Raw genomic sequence first — 7,876 nt, 5'->3', positions numbered from 1 at the left:
TTAATTTAGTGGATTATAATTTGATATAAGTACATTAATTGTCTTCCATGCTAAAATTTTGATTATTTCCTATATACAACCCATTTCCTGCTTTCACTGGAAGCTGAAGAGGGTTTTTCTATTTTTGTTTTTATTTTTACTGTTCCCCAAGGCTTTCTTCCTTGTGTTTTTCTTGGGTAGGCAACATCTTGCCATGAAATATTTGAGCCATGACTAAAGTAAACCCACATGCTACTTGTTAAATGAGTTTTTTTTTTTAATGAAGTATTTGGTTAACATGTAACAAAGAGAATTTCTAATACATTACTCCACAGACCGATGTCTAGAATTATCATAGAGAAATATAATTCTAGAAACATATTTTATATTTATTATTTGATTTATCATATAGTGGATCTCAGGAGTTGGTGGTTACAGCCAATGAAATACTATGCTTTAGGAATAAGGTAAATAATGTTATTTGAATGCATTTGTTAGTTTTGTGTTTTACATAAAATATTTTATTCTATTCTTTCAACTTTCATGAGTAATGAGGATGTTGGTGTTTATAGATGTTCAAAATCTTTGCCCAGGTCATATTAGTAAGTGGTAGTGCTCCTTTCCCCAACTGCTCAAACTGATTCTTTTCTGATTTTTGCAGAACCTGTGAATGATTTAAAATCATGAAACACTATGCTTTAGGAAGAAGGGAAATACTTTTTGAATGCATTTGCTAGTTTTGTATTTTGCATAAAATATTTTATGATGAAAAATTTCAAGACAGTTACAACAGGGGACTAAAGTCAGGCCCATCTGAATGCAGAACCACAGATGACTGCAGTGGTTACGCTGTCGTGAAGCTGGCCCTGCCTGTGAACTTTGAGATGTGGCACTAAAAGCCTGGAAATGGGTGACTTTCTCAAGGAAAAGTTGAGACTGACATACGAATGCAGGAGCTAAGGGGCCGAGAAGGTTGTGGGAAAACGAGCTCACCAGCTTTAGGAATGTGCAGAAGTCCAGGGAAGGATTTAGACAGCAGCAGCTTAGAAGTCAACAGTTCAATGCACTTCATTTAAATCTAACAAAGACAAGTACCAAACCCACATTTGGGTTATACCTGTATTAGGACAATCTTTGGCTACATTGTCTTTTGGAACAGCTTTAACACCTTTGCAATTCATATCGAGTCTTTGTCACATTTGCTATTCATCTTCTCCATCCTATATTAATATTGTCTTAGATCAGGCTGCCATACATAGCAAGGTACCATAGTCTAGTGGCTTTAAATAACAGAAATTTAGTTCTCACAGTTCTGGAGGCTGAAATGTCTAAGATTAAGGTGTTGGTTAACTTGGTTCCTGATGGAAACTCTCTTCCTGCTTAATGGATGGCCACCTTCTTGCTCTATCATCATATGATCTTTCCTTTGTACATGCAGATGGGAGGAGAAACAGGGAGGTAGAAGTAGAGAGAGGGGCCCTTCTCTTCTTTTTACAAAGTCATCAATTCTATCCTATTAAGATCTAATCCTCATGACCTCATTTAATCTTGCTGCTGCTGCTGCTAAGTCGCTTCAGTCGTGTCCGACTCTGTGCGACCCCAGAGATGGCAGCCCACCAGGCTCTCCCGTCCCTAGGATTCTCCAGGCAAGAACACTGGAGTGGGTTGCCATTTCCTCCTCCAATGCATGAAAGTGAAAAGTGAAAGTGAAGTCGCTCCCCATTTAATCTTAGTTACCCCCTAAGAGCCTTATCACTAAATATGATTATATTGGAGGGGATGGTGGCTAGGGCTTCAACATCTAATATTTTTTGGCAGGGGACAAAATTCAGTCTATAACAAGTTTAAATTTTAAAATCCCAAGTGATGAATTTCTTATTTATCCATATTCAACTTGATGTTTTTTTATTTGGTCCATCTTTGTAACTGGCTGTCACAGTTTGGGCTTTTATTTCATAGAGTAGACACTTGCATAGCTATATTGCCATCTCATGCCCCTACACTTTTTAGGAAACCCTATCTTCATGTGGAAAAATTGATGGACTCCAAAATTTGTCCCCTCTACCAACCCTGATCTATGAAGATGGTAACAGGAATAAAGTGTCCTTTCATTTGTCTAGATTTACCTCATTGAAAGGCAGTTTGGACTATAATAGTGATATTTTCCTGTATCAGAAAAAATTGTCTATACAGCAGAAGAACTGGCTCTGCTTCATCTATTGTAAGGAGTTGACACTGAAAATCTGCTGTTCAGTTCTTGATGCTACACTTAGAGGGACATTGATTCACTGGTGTCTGGCCAATAGGGATAGTTGAGAAGGTGATGGCACCCCACTCAAGTACTTCTGCCTAGAAAATCCCATGGAAGGAGGAGCCTGGTGGGCTGCAGTCCGTGGGATCGCTAGGGTCGGACATGACTGAGCGACTTCACTTTCACTTTTCATTTTCATGCATTGGAGAAGGAAATAGCAACCCACTCCAGTGTTCTTGCCTGGAGAATCCCAGGGACGGGGGAGCCTGGTGGGCTGCCGTCTATGGGGTCGCACGGAGTCGGACACGACTGAAGCGACTTAGCAGCAGCAGCAGCAGCAGTGGTTTTGGGAGCATGACCGATGAGGAACAGTTGAAATTCTTAGGAGAAAAGAAGATGTGGGGGACATGTATCTGATTTTAAATGTTTAAAGTCTTAGCATATGAAAGAGGAATTAGGGTGCCTTCAGAAGTCCCGAGTGCGTTCAGAAGTCAGAGTTAGTATTAATGGATAGATATGAGAGGAAGGCAAATTAGTTTATGAGGAAGAAAGTTTAGACAACCAGAGCTGTGCAGAAAGGGGTCAGGGGGGTGATTCCTCTGAATCATGAAATAGGAAGCTTTTCTTCATTGATAATATTCAATCAGGGGAAGAATATTTTATACCAGGGTCATTGTTCAAGACTGAATTTGTCCTAGGGCAGGGGAATTGTGTTTAAATAGTAGGGAATGGTTCTTAAATTGTGAAGTACCCTCTGGTGCTCTGAGAAGGCTGATTTTCTGTTATAAAGTGCTATGTCAGGACTTCCCTGGTGGTCCAGTGGTTAAGACTTCCCCTTTCAATGAAAGGGATGTGGGTTTGATCCCTGGTTGGGGAGTTAGGATCCCACATACCTTGTGGCCAAAACATAAAACATAAGCAATATTGTAAAAAAAATCAATAAAGACTTTAAAAAATGGTTCACATAAAAAATATTTAAAAAATAAAGTGCTGTGTCAAGAAATGAATTCTGTCTATATCAATTTTTTAGGCACGCCATAACAAAGTATTTAAAACTAGGTGATATCAAACAACAGAAATTTGTTGTTTCAAATTTCTACAGGCCAGAAGTTCAAAATCCAGATGGTGGCAGGGACAGACTCCTTCTGAAACCTATAGGGGAAAAAAATCTTTCCTTGACTCTTCCTGGTTTCTGAATGCCATTATTCCTTGGTGTTCTTTGGCTTGCAGTTTCATTGCTTCAGTCTTTGCCTCTGTTGTCTCATGACATTCCTTGTCTCATAATGATACCTGTCGTGTTTGATTAGAGCTCATTCTAATGATTTCAACTTAACATCTACTAAGACCCTCTTTCTAGATAAGGTCATGTTGACGGGTACCAGGGCTTATGACTTCAACATATTCTTTTGGAGGACACATTTTAACCCTTAACAGCATCCCCAGGAGGCTGATACATTGCACTTTCATACTGGCTCTGTCCCTGCCATGCTCAATCATCTAAGCAAATCAATTTACCTCTTGGGACTTCAGTTATGCTTCTGTAAAATGAGAGCAATAACTTTCTCTGGCCAAACAACAGCGTCTGATGTGACTATGTAAAGTGTTGAAACATGGACATGTGTTCTAAGAAACCCTCATATATAGACATGTTTATTTTAACCCTTTTTTTATATGTGCATCTCTAAATGATAACTTTTTTCCCCTTGAGCATAATTAAGGAATGGAGTGCTTAATCTCTAACAGATATAAAAAATATCAAGAACACTAACTACAAAAGGCCAACAGGCAGGGTCTGCAATAAGAACATGAGAAACAGCACAGCTTTATTTCATTTTGGAGGAATCTGAGAAAATGAACTAACTTAGTCAATATAATCTTCCCAGTCCACATAAGGAAGAGGAAAACATGAGACCTGTTTTGGGAATTTATTCTAAAATTTATGATCTAATTTTTTCACCATGATAGTCACTTTGTTCCCACAACATCCTATTCAAAGACTTTCTGGTGACCTAAGTCTGCATTTACTTTTAAAAGTCTGTATTTTCCATCCTGTCCTTGATTTCCAGGTACTCTTTGCACTCATGGTTGACTACCATAAGTGAAAATTTGGAGAGGTGGCAACATGCTTGCAAACAAAGGGCCTAAATGGTCTGGCATTTGAGGAAGGATTTAAAAGAAGCATTTCAGTCTAAAACCAAGCAAATTGGAAGAATGTGTTCTCAGTAGCTTAAAGTAATGGATATGAACTGAAAATGGCAAAAAATAATCTTGAAGAAGAGCAAAGTTAAAGTACTCATACTTCCTGGTTTGAAAACTTATTACAAAGCTACAGTAATCAAGACAGTGTGATAGTGGCATAAGGGTAGATACAGAGATCAATGGAATAGATTTAAGAGTCCAGAAGTAAACTCTTACATTAATGACACATTTATTTTGAACAAATGTGCTAAGATAATTCACTGGAAGAAAGAACAATCTTTTTAACAAATGACACTGGGACAATGAAATATTCACATGTGAAAGAGTGAAATTGGGGCATCTACCTCACACCATATACAAACATGAACTCAAAATATTCATAGACTTAAACATAGGAACTACATCTAGAAAACTCTTGGAAGATAACATAGGAGTAAACCTTCATGACATTAATTTTAGAGAGTGGTTTCTTTGATATCACACCAAAAGGAAAGATATAAAAGAAAATAACAGCTAAATTGGACTTGGCCAAAATTAAAAAGTTTGTCCTACAAATGATATAATCAAGAAAAAAAAAAACAAAAACAACCTACAGAATGGGAGAAGATATTTGCAAATCATATATCTGATAAGAGATTTGTATCCAGAATATATAAAGAACACTGACAACCCAATACTATAAGGACAGATAACTCAATTAAAAAGTGGACAAAGGATATTTAATAGACCTTTATCCTAAGAAAACATACAAATGGCCAATGTGCACATGAGAAAATATTCAACATCATTAGTCAGTAGGGAAATGCCAATCAAAAACTACAATGAAATACCTACAACTTCAAACTAATTAGGATTATTATAATTAAAAAGATGGATAAGCAAGCTTAGTGAGATGAGTGTGTTAGAGAGATGTCTAAGCACTGATGGTCCAGGATAATTTCATCAGGCATGAGGCTCTTAGACCAGAGAAAGATGAATGGAAACAGAGGCCTCTAGCCAGCCTGCAGAGGCCAATGCAAATACCCAGAACACGAATCACTGATTAGACACTTTCCACATGCCTTGTGGCCCAATGAGGGGCCAGGGACTCAGAAACCAGAGCATTCAGAGCCAGCTGATGGAGATGACTGTACATTTACAGTAGATCATTGAAGAGCGTAACATACAGCTGATACCCAAGCACTTGCAACAGAACCTGACACTGGAAGAGCAAAGAAACAATCCAGCCATTCAGGAGCAGGAAGCTCTCTTGGACCACTTACTCTGTCAACTGGTCTACCTCCTACAGTCTGGGGCCATGGGTGGCCTGGAGCTCCAACAAACTGTCTTGCCCTTTCCAAGACTCTAGGAGTGATGTCAGAGTTGGGCAATGAGCCCATCGTCCAGGTAGCCCACCTCCTAGTTCATCAACTGAGAGATTTTGAAGCTTCATTTGTCAGTCTTGACCTATCCAACCATAAGATTGACATCTCTGCCTTGTACCACTCCACCTTCTAGGATGACAAGAGCTGCCATGGAGGTGAATACCAGGAAGATGAGAATACTTTGGGCTTCATTAACCCTGGTACTGATAAGCATAAGCTATGTACTGATCTGATGACTGAAATCTTAAGTCAGAGTGACGTGAACTGCATTGAGGAGATCATGCTGCAATATCCCAAGTAGAGAGGGCAATCATCTCTGAGGAAGAAGTGACCCCATTCCTGACCTACTACTGCAAGGCAAGTGCCCACCTTGATCCAGAAAACTTGGTTTTTCTAAATGGTTGTTACTCTGTCTTTTCAATGCTGGCCACAGTTTTGTGTGATCCAATTAAGGCCTTTCTGACTCCTCCCTCTCTTCTACGGTGGTTTCCTCTTCAGTTTCCAGCTGTGTGGGAAGGTTGAGCTGATGCTCCTTTCCAGCTCATTTTTTAAGTTGGAGAAAGCCCTGCTTGAGGCTATGCTTATGGAGAATAAGCATAATTAATCCTCAGAATCCTCTGGATGACTTCTACTCCCTGGACTCACTGAAGGAATACCTGGAATTTGCCAAGAGATACAACTTACATGTCATCATAGATGAGATTTACATGCTGTCTGTGTTGGATGAACATGAAAACGTTCTGGGCATGGAAAGTTTGTCTGACCTCAACAACACCCATGTGATAAATCAGTCAGCACCAATAAGGATTTCAGCATCTCTCGCTTTGGCTTGGGTGCTCTGTATACCCACAACAAGGAGGTGGGCTCAGCCATGAGCTCTGCAGCATTTCTGGCGTCACCCAGGACAAGCCAGGTTGGCTGCTCCAGCACAGGAAACAAATTGAAAAAGTGTATCTGCTCACTAACTCTCACAGGAGCATTATCAACAAGTGAAGGTGTTAAAGATCCCCTTTCTCAACTGTGGCTCTGGCCTCTATGTCTGAGTCAACTTGGAACACATCCTGGACCTGTATGCATGTGAGGAAGAGCTGCTCCTCCATTGCTGTTTCCTGAACAGCAAGCTGATGTCCCATGGTGAAGTCTACAAGTATAAGGTGTCTAGGATTTTCCACCTAATCATGGTGGATAAACTCATCTGCTAAAACACACGATGCATCATTTCTATCAGGTGCCTCTATGGAGCAGAAGCAGGATTTGATAGTGAAGTGGTTGGAGGATGTACAGAGGGAGTGAGTAAGCTTTCTTTCTCCAAGTCAGTCACTCCAGCCAATCACATGCTCAGGGAGGCTTGTTATCAGCCTCTGGTCTAGAACACTGGGGCATTGACCTAAACTGGTGCTGCAGCTGAGCAGAGTGGGCTCCTCCAGGAAGGGGCTCGCGTGACTCAGTCATCAACCTCCTTCAGCTGAGCATCTGTCATTTTTGGAAGCTTTGCATCCTTTCATTATTTGCTAGCTATTGCATGTGCAAAACATTTTTATGGGGTTGGAATTGGAAAGCCTACAGGAATAAAGGGAACTCCTTGGGGCCCTGTTTAAATGGGTTTATTTTTGTCTTTGATGTCTTCTAAATTCCATATTCTTTTGAATTTCAGGCCTGTTCTTTTTCTTGTTGATATTTTTCATAATCACCTTTGGAAGTTAGATGAATTTTTGTCCTTTTAAAAATTCTAAGGGAGATTACATGTGACGAATGCTGCCAGGGGCAGGCCAGAAAGGAAGGGAAAAAATGACCCCTAACTGATGGAATATATTCCAGGCATCAGAGGCACTGTCCCATAGGATCCTGACAAGATCACACTGTCCTTGCCCATGAGTGAATGAATAGCAGGGTGTAGGCAGAATTCCAGAAGTTCCTACTTTTTCTTTTTCAAAAGGCTTTTAAAATGAATCTCTTGTGACAAGCCTGGGGTCTTTCATTTCCATCTCTGGTGTTTCCAGCTATGTTAATCACACCACTTGAGTTTCTCTGCAAAACTTTTGCATATCTGAGATTTAGTGTGAACACTGCTGCTATAAAATGA

At 39.9% G+C, this 7,876-nt stretch overlaps 1 pseudogene; it reads left to right on the top strand.

Moving 5' to 3' along the window:
- The first annotated feature begins 5,501 nt into the window (after positions 1-5,501).
- On the top strand, positions 5,502-6,995 carry LOC109574701 (probable inactive 1-aminocyclopropane-1-carboxylate synthase-like protein 2 pseudogene; annotated as a pseudogene).
- The last annotated feature ends 881 nt before the right edge of the window (positions 6,996-7,876 follow it).

Source organism: Bos indicus, chromosome 20, assembly GCF_029378745.1.
Source record: "Bos indicus isolate NIAB-ARS_2022 breed Sahiwal x Tharparkar chromosome 20, NIAB-ARS_B.indTharparkar_mat_pri_1.0, whole genome shotgun sequence".
NCBI classification, from domain to species: Eukaryota; Metazoa; Chordata; class Mammalia; order Artiodactyla; family Bovidae; genus Bos; species Bos indicus.
The sequence above is the reverse complement of the archived record's forward strand: the minus strand, read 5'-3'. Positions and strand labels throughout refer to the sequence as shown.